The 14,679-nt window shown below is 41.2% G+C and overlaps 2 protein-coding genes across 3 annotated transcripts in view; one reads left to right on the top strand and one right to left on the bottom strand.

Moving 5' to 3' along the window:
- Positions 1-14,679, bottom strand: part of LOC143378484 (dual 3',5'-cyclic-AMP and -GMP phosphodiesterase 11) — a 348,802-nt gene that overhangs the window by 221,176 nt on the left and 112,947 nt on the right. For both annotated transcript variants that reach the window (XR_013088274.1, XR_013088275.1), the window contains exon 2: positions 14,520-14,624. The gene's annotated coding sequence lies outside the window, so the exon portion shown is untranslated. The remainder of the gene's footprint in view (positions 1-14,519; positions 14,625-14,679) is intronic.
- The window catches only part of LOC143378523 (uncharacterized), a 497,243-nt gene that overhangs the window by 14,022 nt on the left and 468,542 nt on the right, over positions 1-14,679 (top strand). The gene's annotated exons all lie outside the window — the stretch shown is intronic.

The following is a 14,679-nucleotide window of genomic DNA, read 5'->3' on the forward strand; positions in this document are numbered from 1 at the left end:
AGCGGGAAACAGTGAACTAAATCACGCGCAACGCATGCGCATAACCGCCCAATCAAACTATGAACTCAAGCCGGTATTCTCAGTCGTTGCTTATTCTTAAGATCGTCTTAAGTATACGGCATCCTCTACTAACCTCGTAGACTAGTAGAGGATGCCGCATGCTTAAGACGATCTTAAGAAATAAGCAACGACTGAGAATACCGCCCTCAGTGGCGTGAACGCCTCGAGCGGGCATGCGCAGACCGCAAGATCAACCGGACGCTGAATAAACTAAGTGCAGTGCGCGAGTGGCGGGAACCGGATGTAAAATCCGATTGGTGCGTGAGATCAAGCAGCGACTGATTGGCGGGCCAAGTACCGACAAGGAGTAGGTATAAATATAGGCCGCCAGCAACAGTACAAGAGACTTGGTTCTACTACCGAACTGACAGCATACCTAGCTTTAACTAGCCCCTCACCATAGCAAAGTCTACAAGCAAGTTTATCGTAAATCAATTTCAACTTAATCTGAGGTCGCTTTTAGTAGCACCTCAACACCTATCCGAGGTCGCTTTTAGTAGCACCTCCACAGCTATCCGAGGTCGCTTTTACTAGTCCCTCAACACCTAACCGAGGTCGCTTTTACTAGCTCCTCAACTTCCATCCTAGAAAGCGTGGACCAGCTGATAGGCAGCAGGAAGCCACTACAAATCGGAGAGAACGAATCCTCTCAGATTCTAACTAAACATTCTAAATGGACCAATTCTCTGTATTACATATTATACCGACTTCGTGTCGAGACATTTCTGTTCAATTAGCGATTTAGGACTTTTTGAAGTAACATTTCGGATGTGGCTGAAATTTGAATATGTTGTAGTCTTTAGGGATATATAAACATATCTCGAAGGATTTTTGACAATTTTGAAAAATGTCGATTTTACAGCTGTTTGAAGGTAAGTGCTAACTTTTTTTCAATAAATTATAACTATGGAAGTAGTAAACGGATGGAGATGAGGTTTACGGCGATATGTAGAGAAGGTATTGAAGTTTTAAGAAAAAATTATTTCAGTTTCAGAAACAAATTTTTTTAACCATTTCTGTGCAATTATTTTAAACAAATGCAGTTTTTTAACAACGGGCGCGATTTTAAAAATCTGAAAAAAAAACAGAATATAGTTCTATCCTTCCCCTTCATGGTCTAATTGTCAAACATATGGGCATTTTAAAATTGGCCTTGTAAAAATTGCCGAAAGTTGACGCTGCGTCGTCCAGCACCGCGGTACTCGCAGCGGCCAAGCGGCTATACCTGATATTCTTATACAGGATTCTCGAAATTGGTAAGTATTTGAAAAAAAACTGAAGGAGGAAAACTCTTGCACCATATGATCGAACAAGTACATTCTGGTTCTGAAATCGTCTTTAAATAATCTTTTTCCTATGCCCCAAAACTCTCTCATCAGTATTGCTTTCCTTACCCTTTCTTTTACGTGCTCCTTTACATCCCCATTCCTTTGAAGCTTGAAGCCTAAATACGTAAACTCCTTCAATTTCCGTATCTCTTCTTCTGCCCATTTCCATTGCTTTTGGTTCCTTTATTCTCTTCCTTTTCCAAAACCATCATTTTAGACTTTTGCACATTCAGTTTTAATATTCTCTTCTCCAAAAATCTTCTCAATCTTCTCATCATGTCCTCCATGTCTTCCCTGTTTTCTGCCAATAGCACCAAATCGTCTGCATACGCTAACGGCCATAACTTTAATTTTCTATTTTTATTCCTCCCACTCTTCCTCTAGACAGTTCTTCGTCCATCTCATTAATGTAAATTGAGAAGAGCGTAGGACTCAAAGTGAATCCCTGCTTAGCTCCGATCCTTGCCCAAACTCTCCTGTAACCTCATTTCCGATTCTTTCGACATTCTTGACTTCCTTGTGGGTTTCTTCAATTCTTTCTATTAAATTCGGTCGGACACCACTCTTTCTCATTATCCCCCATAAAACCTCTCTATCCACACTATTAAAAATCGTACTTAGATCTACAAAGAATGCATATACTTTTCCTCCTTTCTTAACTAATTCTGTCTCTACTACGTGGGGTAGTACATAGATATTGCCCATCGTACTCCGTTGTTTTCTGAAACCGTCTTGTGATTGGCTCAGGATATTCTTCTCCTCCAAATCTGCTTTCAGCCTCTCATCTAAGATCGCGGTATAAATTGTATATGCTGCACATAACAAGCTCACTCCTCTGTAGTTACTTACTACATTTTCATCTCCCTTTTTGTATATCGCCACTACCACGATTTGCTTCCACTCCTCCGGCATAACTTTCTTCTTCCACACTTCTTTTATCATACCCTTCAACCTGTCCCTTGTGTTGTCTGTGCTATAAATCCAAGCCTCACTTGGTATTCCATCTATTCCGGCTGCCTTTTTCTTCTTCAGTTTCCTTATTTGCATCTCTACTTCTGATTCTTCTATTTCGTCCTCTTCGTTTTCTTCCTCATTCTTCCCCTGTGTCCCCTACCTTATCCCCTCTGGTCTCTTAGTCTCCCCGTCTAGTTTCCCCCAAAAATATCTATACCATTCTTCTACCTTCATTCCTGCTCCTCTTACTCTCCCTTTCATTCTTTCCCTATTTATATACGCCCATTTTTGCGGCTCTGACTTTATCATTGTAATTTCTTCTAAGGTCCTTTCTCTCCTTTCCTTGATCTTCCTTGCTATTAAATCCTTTAGCTCTTTTTTCGCCTTTATGACTTCATCCCTATCTCCCTTGCCTCTCTTCTCCTTTTTAAGCACTCTCTTGCATTTTCTTTTCTGCCCCTTGCACTCGCCAACCCACCATTTTGTTCGCCGGATCCCCTCTGTTTTCCCTCTCATTTTCTTCCTGCTCATACTGCTAATCACTTCTTGTTTCAGGTTCTCCCATCCATTCTCTAATCCATCCTCTTTGTACACGCATTTCTTTGACTTTTCCCTGTACTCTTCTATAGCTTCCGGATCCCATATAATAATTTCCCTTTCCGTCTGTAGTGCTTCCTCCTCCCTATAAAGCTTCTCTGTTACGTCCACTTTCAACGGTGCGTGGTCTGATTCAGTTCTCTCTTCAACCTTGAACTTCTTCATTTCCTTCCACCCTTCCGTGTTTACCAATACATAATCGATTATTGAGGCACCCTGCTTTCCTATAAGAGTGTATTCTCCTCCTTTGTTCCTTTCATGTTTCCGCTCAATATGTGCAACCCCCTGTCCCCCACAAACTGTATTAGTCTTTCTCCTTCCTTATTAAATACCTTGTCTTTTGATTTCCTCTCCCCTATTACCCCTGTTCCCTCCTCTTCTGTGCCGTAACCACCTTTTCCTGCCGTCCTCGCATTCATGTCTCCTCCGATCATTGTCAATCCGCTACCTTCCTGCTCTATTTCGCTATCTAAATCTTTTATTAATTTTTCTACTCCATCTTTGACATAAACCGTCCACACCTTCCACACCTTCTTCCCTAACTTTATTCTCCTCTGTAACGCTCTCTCCGTTTCAGCTTCTTCTCCCTGCACCTCACATCCTTTCCTCACTCCCATTATTATCCCTCCACTTGCTCTTCCTATCTTCCTCATTTTTTTTGCCGGTCGACACCTCCATTTAAACTGAGTGGGCATCCTACTTTTAATCTTTTCCCAAGCCTTCTCATCTACCCATGTCTCCACCAGCCCTATAAAATCAAAACCCTCCACATACTTCCATACTTCTTTGTCTTTCCCTGTTATCCCCGCAATATTCCAGAAGAGTACCTTCCTCCTTCTTCTCCGCGGCTCCACCGTCTCCCTCCATTTTTCCTTCCACCTTGAGGCTTTCCTGAAAATCCTGCTGCGCATCCATCCTTTTAATTATTTGCCAGTTTATCCATTTTCCTTCCACCAGTACCTTGTGGAAACAAATCTTCACCATTTTCCCATTGCTCCTCTCTGTCTTTGCCCACTGTACCATCCCTTTTTGTATTTCCCCTTCTTTCCTAGATAATTTGCGGTCAATGTATATTTTCTTATTCCCTAATTTCCTTTTATTTTTCATTACCTCCTTCTTGTCCACTTCCTTCTTCAGTCTCGTTAAGATTACCCCCTTATTTTCCTTTCCTATTACCTTAACCCACTCTGTCTCGCTTTTGACCCCCAGTTTTTCCTCTAAAAACTTTTCTACCTGTTCTTTGGCTTTTTCTTCTTGTATTTGAACTACTCTAATGATTATGTTTATTCTCCTCTCCTTCTTTTAACGTTCTTCCATCATTCTCTCTAATTTACTTATTTTGTTTCCTACCACTTTCTCTGACCAGAACCTTACTCTCTTTTCAATATCTTCTTCCCTGCTTTGTATCGTCCCATCCGTTCTATTCCCCTCTATCCTTTCCTCGTTTTCCTCTCTAGTAACCCCTTTCTTTCCTCTTCCCATCTTTGTTCCCCCGTTTTCCATTCTTGTGTTAATTCTTCTCTTGTCTGCTCTATTTCTTTGTTCACCTCCTTTATTTCTTTCATCATTTCTCTCATAAAATCCATCATTCCGTTTTCTTTTTCGCCTTCTTCTTCTGCCTCTTTCTCTTTCTCTCCTTTTCTTATCACAAAATCCTCCATCCCTTGTGCCCTATCTGTCTTCCTTTTTAATTTTTCAATTCTCAACGTTTTCCCTGCTTTTACACTTTGATTTTTTATCTTAACTGCCTCAATCGTCCCTTTTTGGATTGTCCTATTAATTTCCTGTTCGCTTAACCTCTTCTATACCTACAGCGGTTGTATCCTAACCTCAAATCTTCCTTGCATGCCTTTTCACTCTTATCCTTCTTTCCGCCCTGTTTTCCTCACCTCTCCTCCCTTTCTACCATCCTTCTACCTAATTCTTATATAATACTCTCCTAAAACCTTAATTTTTCGCAAGTTATTCACACACCACGCTTCGTCCGAAGCTCACTCTCACACCACATACAACCAAATCGTACGCTTATAAAAAGTATATAAACTTCTGATTTAATTCTTTTCATATAGGTCATAGGACATGCCCTTACCATGTATAAGAAAAATGCTGCACTAGGGTGCCCTTATTTTTCAAATTCCGATTTTTTGCCCCCCCCCCCTCCCCCCCAAAAATTGTGACACTTAGTGAGAAAATGATATGTGCCAAAATGTCAAAGTGATTGGACAACCGGAACCCATGTCGCATTTGAGTTAAAGTTTTGAAATTTTAGTGATTTCTCGTAAATTTCGAACATAACTGTGTTCGGGTATTTTGGAAGTATCAGTGAATATTTATTAATAAAAGGGCAACTTCTTAGGTGTATAAGGATATCATTTATGCGTGACTTCAAACAGTATACTAAAAATTTTTTAATTGTACCATTAATATTAGCGTATAACGTCGCGTCTGAGCCATTGTACGCGACTGCGCAAGTACAGATGGTAATATTCTCTATGTACACTAGATGCTGTGAGAAAGTGCATGCAGCAGCGCATGGCTTCCAAAGAGTATGGTGTCCCACGGTCGACAATACAATTTGGAATAAGCGATGCATTCGTAAAAACAACTCGAGCTCCTCCTCCTGTACTAAGTCAGGGTAGAGAGGATGACTTAGTTAAATAGATTATTGAGTGCAATAAGAAAGGATTCCCTAGAAGAAAGGAGAATGTTCAAGCCAGCGTGAAACAGTTTCTTGATAAAACTGGTTTGAAAAATCTATTCCGGAACGATATTTCTGGGAATGCATGGTATAAAATTTTTTTGGAAAAGAATCCAATCCTCAGAGAACGATATGCAGAAAGTGGTACGAGGGCTTGAAACCCAGAGTTATTTTTATTTGAAACGCCACGGATGAATCAGTTTCATTCGATGGGAATTCATCCTTCGGCCACAAATAATTTTTTTAATCGAAGGCCTTCGTTCTGTTGGTCCCCCGAGGCCCGAACCGAGTGACATTGTATCGCTCACCCGTCCTAACCTGCCGCCTGAAGTTGCTCGGCGATGTACGTATCACCGATTATGCAGAAACAGAATTTCTTTATTTTTCATAGTATCAAGTGATTCTGCCCATTAAATTGACAGAAAATAATTTAAATCGGACTGTTTTGAACAAAACGGGCTTTCAATTCTGCAAACAAATTTTATGTGTAACATCGTTAATAATGATAGTTCAAATTGTGTTAGGTTTGGTATCTTTCCATCTTTCCTCCCCCCACTCCCGGATCTCTCTGTCTTTCATTATCGCTACGTTCAGCGAGGCTCTGACGCTAGACGCAGCTGTCGTGCCGTATTCCTTCAAGACTTCTCCGTATTCCCTAGATAGAAGGAGATAACTATGTGGCAACAGCGCGGCAGAGACATAGAGAACAGCAGGTGTGGCAACTATGCGTCAAAAATTCGTCTACACAGAGTACCTAGCGATGTCACGTCTGCACAAGTTCTTTTTATCGACCGCAGTAGTTTCACTAGGGTCCGTTTGTTTACTGGGGACGCTTCGATCGATTCGGACCATAACAAAAATGAGACGGCAGCCTTAACGGAATTTAGAGAGATATTTGGGAGAGATCAATAAAGTTTTGTTTGTTTTGTTCATCGCAGGATGATACAAGACGAGAGGGAGAGTTAAGTTTCTAAATATTGGCGCCTTCTCTTCATCTTGAAAAAAATTTGGAAAATTACTCCTAAATAAGCATATAATCATATAATCATTTTTAGGAGAAAAAGGAACCTGCAGACATGAATATTTTCCAAATCTTTTTTAAAGTTGTGTTTGGTTCATCAAAGGACAACTATCCCGCACCCAGGCCAACTGAAAATTCAAATTTAAATTTGCAGCTCCGCCCTAATGTACACGCGTTAATATGCACCTAAGAAATTGTTCTTTTATTAAAAAATATCAACAAAAAATCTCAACAAAAATTCGATCCCTATAGCTTAACGACGACCCTAGTAATCTCTGTATGTATAGGATAGGTCCACTTCATACCGACTTTGCATCCACCGAGCGGGTATTGAAACATACGAAATATTTGAGTGTTCTAGGGTAAACGATACAGTAGTTGAGAACCTAAGAGCTTCAGTTTAGGTAAACGCTATGGAATAAGTAACTTGAATTTTATAGAGGAAGTTTTGTTATACCAGGCGTAAGGAGAAGTATCAACGATGATTATAACACCAAAGAAACTTTGAGAAATCCGTAATTTCGATGTTATGATATTATAAAGAAACATAACTCAAAATTGTAGTTATTGGTCCAGGTACGGTTGTTGACCATTTGCTGAATATAAAAAGGGCATATATTTACGTTAAAATCAGTTTTATAAAAACCGTCTGTCAGCATATCAAAATCAAAGACATATTGTCTTGGGGCAGGTTGAGTGTCCTGTGCACCCTTCACGAGTTAATGGCGTGCACTTCCTCGCGGTCTCATTGGCTTCTCATTCGTTATTTGGCTTCTTAGATTTTTCTCTCATCTGCTCTTTCTTTTTCTTCTTCTGCTTTTTGCTTTTATTTTTTTTCTTTCGTCAAGCGCCTTTGACCTCCGAATTATCCTACCGACCCATGGACCAATGCAAAATCAGAAGTCATCAGAGGTGCATACCCGAAACCATATAAAAGCAGGGCACATTGCCCCATGCCTCCAAAGATCTAAATAAATTTTTATCGCGGTTTTTCAGCACGAAAATTACGAGTGGTCAGTATTACTGTGCATTTGCCGAACCAGTTATTGAACACCCCCCAAAACACAACGTAATCACGTTCGACACGACTGGACGTATGACGAATGTTAACATTAGGCCCTTGTCACCTACTATGATCAATGACATTCACGGCAAACAAAATTGAACAATGATTATACAGTTATTAAAGAAGTCATCGTTCTAAAGATGCCCGCTAAGCCTTTACCTTCTTTGAGAGTTGAAATTACACGTTTTCCTTTCCGACGATCTCACGGCAGAACGCTTGTACTGAAATCATCGATTGTTGGTTGAAACGATAGGTAGAAACGACTGTCTTTTCTGATTAAAGTGCATTATTCACTTATACTGCAGAAACGCGCAGGTTCATTACACTGTGGCGGCAGAAATTTGTAGTGGTGAACTTCTGTACCCTGGTCAATAACGGCATTATTTACCCTATGTGCTCCAATCTCGAAGCGCTTCCAAGAGTTTCTGAACTAACTGACCGGCGCGGTGGCGACAATGAGTAGAGGTTAAACGAGCGTGACACGTATTGAATTTCAGCGGGTTGCGGAGAAATTAACCTCTCGGACCAATTGTCTACTTACTCGCGTCTGCAGCCCTGCCAGATGCGCAAGAAGAACCAAGGACCAACGATTTACTTAAACATATTTCCACTATGCATTTCTCTCCCGAATCGCATTTTTTATAAATGAAGTATGCACTGGACTTATACTCAAAATACGAGAAATCGAGTATCAAGTTTTTTTTGTTAATTTGTCTCCACTAAATCTTGCCGGTTGCAGCACTGTCTTTGTTAAATTCTTGTGTTGTGTTTGCGATTTTTGTGCTTACGTTGATGATTTTCATCGGAAAAACATGAGGCAGGAGTGTCGAACTTCCCCACTCCGAGAGCCGCACGAGTCGGGCCCCGGGTCAGCCGGTTCCCCCACTTATTTTTCTCCAGGCGTTGCACGAGACACGGCAGGGAGAGAGTGCGGCACCCGGAGGAGAACTTCATCAGAGAGTCATTCCACGCGAAGTCGGACACTTTTCGGAGTAACATTTCGGATTCTGATGGAACTTGGATATGTTGTAGTCTTTAGGGGTATACAAACATATCTCGAAGGATTTTTCGAAATGTCAGAAGTTGTGGATGTTACAGCTCTTTGAAATATAGTGTTTACTATTTTTCCAAAAATTATAACTGTTGAACTAATAAACTGATAAATAAAAATGACCTTTTGGGTGCTTACAGTGCAGATATAAGAGTACCTAATACAATTTATTTCACTTCATAAAAACGAATATTTGACCATTTATTTAGTAATTGTTCTAAACAAATGCAATTTTATAGTTGAAGACACCTTTTTAAAAATTTGGAAAAAATAGGAGGATAAAGCCCTGATTTTCCTCTTTATGGACATGTTTTGAAAAACGTGGACGCTTTAAAATCGGCCAAATGAAAATTAATTGAATGTAACGCTGCGTCAAATCACACCGGCCCGACTGGTCGCTCGGGCCGTGCGGTACTCGCAGCGGCCAAGCGGCTATACCTGCCACTTTTATATAGGGTATTAATGAGGACCGCTGGAAGGTTTAATACCGTTAATAGTTACTGGAAACTCACTCTCTGTCGATGGCACTTATTGTTTGAAACATTTAAGTTGCCATTGTTCAATGGAAACCACGAGAAGGTGGTGAGTATTCTTCCATCGGGAGAGGATGGGATGTGATGGGATTATGTTAAAGGATAAATATTTTGTCGTATTTTTCAGCGTCTTTTGGAATACATGACCGGTTATGGAATTACTTATTTGATAATTGCTACAACTTTTCATTTGTCACTGTATGAATAGACTTTAGCTTTTAAATCAGACACTGTATCCGCTGGTATAAATGAATGAAAGTTTCGCGTTCCAGAAATTGTTTTTGCAAGTCCACGTCTCTCTAGTAATAATCGTGAATGTTTATTATTTCTGGAACGCGAAATTTTCATTCATTTATACCAGCGGATACAGTGTCCTCGCGGATACGCTCAGAAATACGCGTCCCTCTATCTCAGAATACTCACCACCTTCTCGTGGTTTCCATTGAACAATGGCAACTTAAATGTTTCAAACAATAAGTGCCATCGACAGAGAGTGAGTTTCCAGTAATTATTAACGGTATTAAACCTTGCAGCGGTCCTCATTAATACCCTATATAAAAGTGGCAGGTATAGCCGCGTGGCCGTTGCGAGTACCGCACGGCCCGAGCGACCAGTCGGGCCGGTGTGATTTGACACAGCGTTACATTCAATTAATTTTCATTTGGCCGATTTTAAAACGTCCACATTTTTCAAAACATGTCCATAAAGAGGAAAAACAGGGCTTTATCCTCGTATTTTTTCCAAATTTTTAAAAAGGTGCCTTCAACTATAAAATTGCATTTGTTTAGAACAATTACTAAATAAATGGTCAAATATTCGTTTTTATTAAGTGAAATAATTTTTATTAGGTACTCTTATATCTGCACTTTTTACCTGAGACGGAAATCACCGATTCTCTTAACTGTTCATTGTGAGGTGAATTTTAAAGAGTCCATTCTAGAAAGGAGCTTATTTTGTAAGTAGCATTTCAAGGATTTATTTCTGTTTATGTATAAAAAAGGCAGAAGAGCAACATCGTACATTAGCCATCTGCGAAAATGCTTTGTAAATTAACAGTTTTCAAGTCTTTAGTCTCCTGAGAATATAGAAAAATAAATTAGAGAATAATTAAAGAAAAAAAGTAGAATATCCGCACCGGGATTTGAACTCGAGACTTTTTGCTCGTAACCCAAGCGCTTCGATGTCGGTAAAACGAATTCTCGCCGGAGAGCGCCGGCCAGGCAGCACGTACGGCACACGGATAGAGGGACGGGTATGGTTGCGTGGTGCGGTACAGGCGCTAGGAGGGGGTACGCTTGGTCCTAGAATGGGGGTACGCTTGGCCATAGAGTGAGGGTAGCGCCCGTGGACGAAAACCCACGGTTCTGGCATCACTGTGTTCAATACCAGGGTGGCGAGGAAACCGGCTACCAGCGGTGCTATTTTAGTGTGGGGCTGGCTACCGCGGTAGCTATTTCAGAGTGGGGGCCGGCTACCCACGTCCACGCAATGCGCGCGATGACGTCGCGACCGTCAAACCAGTCAACGCCAAGATGAAAATCGCTGGAAAATTCGCCGACGCCAGCGCCAAGTCAAGCTAGGTGACGTGAATGCGAAACCATCAACGCCTAGATGAGAAATAAAACGACGCCAGCGCCAAGCCAAGTGATGCCGCAGCCAACCAGCGTCGGCAACCGATTCCCCGGCGACGCGGTCTCACTTGACTGAAGTTCACGCCACTTGGCTTGGTTTGGCGTTAGCGTCGGTGAATTTTTCTGCGATTTTCAGCTTGGCGTTGATTAGTTCGACGGTTGCGACGTCATCGCGCGCATGCGTGGACGTGGGTAGTCGGCCCCCACTCTAAAATAGTTACCGCGGTAGCCGGGCCCCACTCTAAAATAGTACCGTTGGTAGCCGGTTTTCTCGCCACCCTGTTCAACACAGAATCTTATGAGAGGTGTCATATTGGAGCAGAAGATCCGCGAGGTGAATTATTGACGGCGGCATGCCGCGGTCCGTGGATCGCGCTCGACGCGATTTGTCCACCTGTACCGAAAAACAGACACCGGATGCAGGCGTTCTCTCTGATTGAGTTAGAAAACATTAGGAGATCCGCGGATAAAATAGAGATAGCGGTTCCCGCGCGTATTAAGACGTCAAAGAAGAACTCAATATAGCCGCTTTGAACCTTACCATTTTTTCATAATAAGAAAATATGTGCAGCTTCAATCTTATTGTGGTATTTGTATAATACAAAAGAGATTCGTAATTCTATGAAAATACTCTTTATATCTACTAATAAACCAATTAACATGGTTTCTAAGAGGGGTTTAAAAGAGGTTCTAACTAGTAGTGGAATAACTGGAATAGATACAACTGTGTTTTCAGCGCATAGTACGGGTTACGCTTCTACCTCAGCAGCGAAAAGACTGGGCGTTGATCTAGACCTTATTAGATAGACAGCTAGCTGGAATAAGGAGTCGGAAACATTTGCAAAATTGTATGATAGAGAAGTTAGATCGGATAAGTAACAATTTGCCTTATCCATACTGGAAAGTTAATAGATGTAATATGGAATAAAAAATTATTCAGACTAACTTTTCAGTTAGCATTTCCAGTTGGATCGCCGTAATGAGACTTTAAATATCTACGATGAAAAACACAATGTGAAAACTTGTAACTGAAGCGGTTCGTCCTCCCGTTTAACCACGAGCGGTCGGTCCGTGGGGATAAAACGCAATGTGGCGCCGGCTCTGAGAGTGGGTTACAGTAAAACGGTAGGGGTCGTAATTCTTCTCTATTTTCGTGAAATCGAGCTGTACTTATGAATTTTTATCTGAGAAACTGTATATCGCATTAGGTTTATTCTTTTTTTATTTTAATGTAGAAGGTTTTGCCTAGTTGAATAATATTTTTTTGAAATTGTAAAATTATTTATGTACCATGTTAAATTATAAACAAATTTTCATTTTGCAATTCTTTCTTTGAAATTCTACCTACAAACTAAGCTCCCTCCTAGGATGGAGTCTTTAATATTAACGTCACATTGAGCTGTTAAAGACAATAGTGTGCCCCGTTTCAGGAAAGCCAGCCGCACGCTCCGCTATATTACGGTCGATAGATAATTCTTTTATATAATAGTTGTGTTACAAAATATTATTTTTATTATAAATAAATTACCTTTCGAACTTCTACAGAAATGTTACACCATTTGTTATAGGCCGTTCATCCACCGCGGTGATGCAATTTGACCAAGAAACGATTTGTATGTAATGTCGTGGGTATAACTCAAGAAAATTCGTCACATTTTTCTTCGAGAGATTAAAAATTAAACCGAGAAACAAAACCCTGCAAGTGATTGACGTGATTACATGCAACCCGGTTCTTGTTAAAATTGCAGTTGCATTGCAGCAGTGGACGAACGACCATAGTCGGATTTGGGACGTAGAACCTCGTACCTTCCCTGGGTTACCGGATTCGGGTTAGGGTTAGGCGGCGATTATAATCCCTGGCGAGCGGTCGGTCCGCGCGGACGAATCGCAAATGTGGCGCCGGCTGTAAGCCGGCAGTATTTGAAGCCATTTATCTCGAAACTACATTTAGAAACACCGTGTACATCCCAACTCTTGATGGAATGAATACTTTCACTTGAAATTTTAACTACAAGTGTAGAATGCCTTCCTCTATGCCAGGCCTGTCCGGGGATTTGCTCGCACGAGCAGCCGCGAGTTGCTCTTCGCTCTCGGAGACACCGAGCCAGGCCCAAGAGCGAAAGATCTTCTTGGTGGGGGAATCTGTGAACGCCACTATCCCCACTCTTTTACGGCTGCCGCCCGTTGCCGTCGCTCTTGCCTTCGCTCGCAACCATCCGCGGCTTCTCTTCGAGGGCAAGAGCAACAGTTGGACAGGCCTGCTCTATACCAGGCCTGCCCTTTACAGTGCAAATACCTCCTGAAGTTCTGGGACCCGGGCAACAGCCGAGCACGGGACTGTTACGTTGCTAACCACAGCATGGACTGCGGGAGAACTGCATGAGTGTGCGGCCGTCCATGCAGGCTCGTACATGGACGCACACTCACGCAGTTCTCTCACAGCTCTCGCAACGGGTAGCATTGAAACAGTTACGCGCCCGGCTGTTGCCCGGGTCCCAGAACTTCAGGAGGTATTTGCACCGTAAAGGGCAGGCCTGCTCTATACTTTATAACATAGAATTTCCGCATCAGCATTGGATGTTTGTAAAATTTTTTACAAACGATTAAAGACGATATTTTTCCGTAAAAATGTGGAGAAAACATTTATTCGTGTGTAAATTTCACTATTTTTGTTTAAATTTGCCAGTTCCATGTTGTAGATTTTGGTGTAGAAATTCACACCACAGCATTTTGCTTTCAGATGATTAGTTCACCTGATACTATGTACAGCTACTGCGCACTACACAGGGTCACCATCAGCGCTTAATAAATTAAAAAAATTGAACATTCCGACAATTTTTTTTTTTGGTAATTACTCGGAAACACGTACACAATAACCTGCGAAAGGTACGGGTACAGTGATTACTTGGTACCTACCTAAGCAATCGAACACAAAAGAAACCATCGATTTCACTTGTCCAATAGTCCTGTACCACCTTAAGTAATTTCGTGTTCGTATATAGATAAGTAAAATATTGTGAATAAAGATACATACCGAAAGAATACATAGGAGCAACTTTCTTAATAGTTACATATGTTTGTATATTTAATCGCGTGCTGTGCCAATATTTTTGTCCAGCACGACGTATTTCTTGGTAAAGTACTAGGATACTACAATAGATAGGGATTCTCAATTACTTAGACGTATATATAAAAATGTCTGTGAAACTCTTCTGAATAAATTAACCATATATAATATAATAACAATTTGTTGTCTTATTTATTACGTATGTAGGTAATCGACGGTGTATTATAAAAACGTCCGTATGAAACTATGGAGTATTGAGCGAGAACCGTATTAAAACAGGACTACAATAGTTACGCCCGCCGTTTGTACCTGCATTTGAATAATCAATCAGTCAGAACTGATTTTTCCTTGGCGTAAACTTATTGATCTCCCTTCTCAAAGAGTAAAATTAAACTAAATAGTCTGCGTTATAGTTACGTTTAATCTTTTCTGATGCAGTTTTAAATGTGAATGAACAACAAATGTACCTAAATGAAATATACATGGAGGATAATACAGTAGGTGCGGACTTACCCGGCTTCCTGCGCGAGCTCCAAAGCACAGGAGGATTCGCGGAGGCGGCGACTGCAGCGGAGGGGTTACCGGCGGAGGCAGCCAGTTTGATTGCGTTCGGCGTGCCTAAAACAAAATCAAATTCATTATTATATATGATTAACACAGGGACAGAGTAACA

Source organism: Andrena cerasifolii, chromosome 2 (assembly GCF_050908995.1).
Source record: "Andrena cerasifolii isolate SP2316 chromosome 2, iyAndCera1_principal, whole genome shotgun sequence".
NCBI classification, from domain to species: Eukaryota; Metazoa; Arthropoda; class Insecta; order Hymenoptera; family Andrenidae; genus Andrena; species Andrena cerasifolii.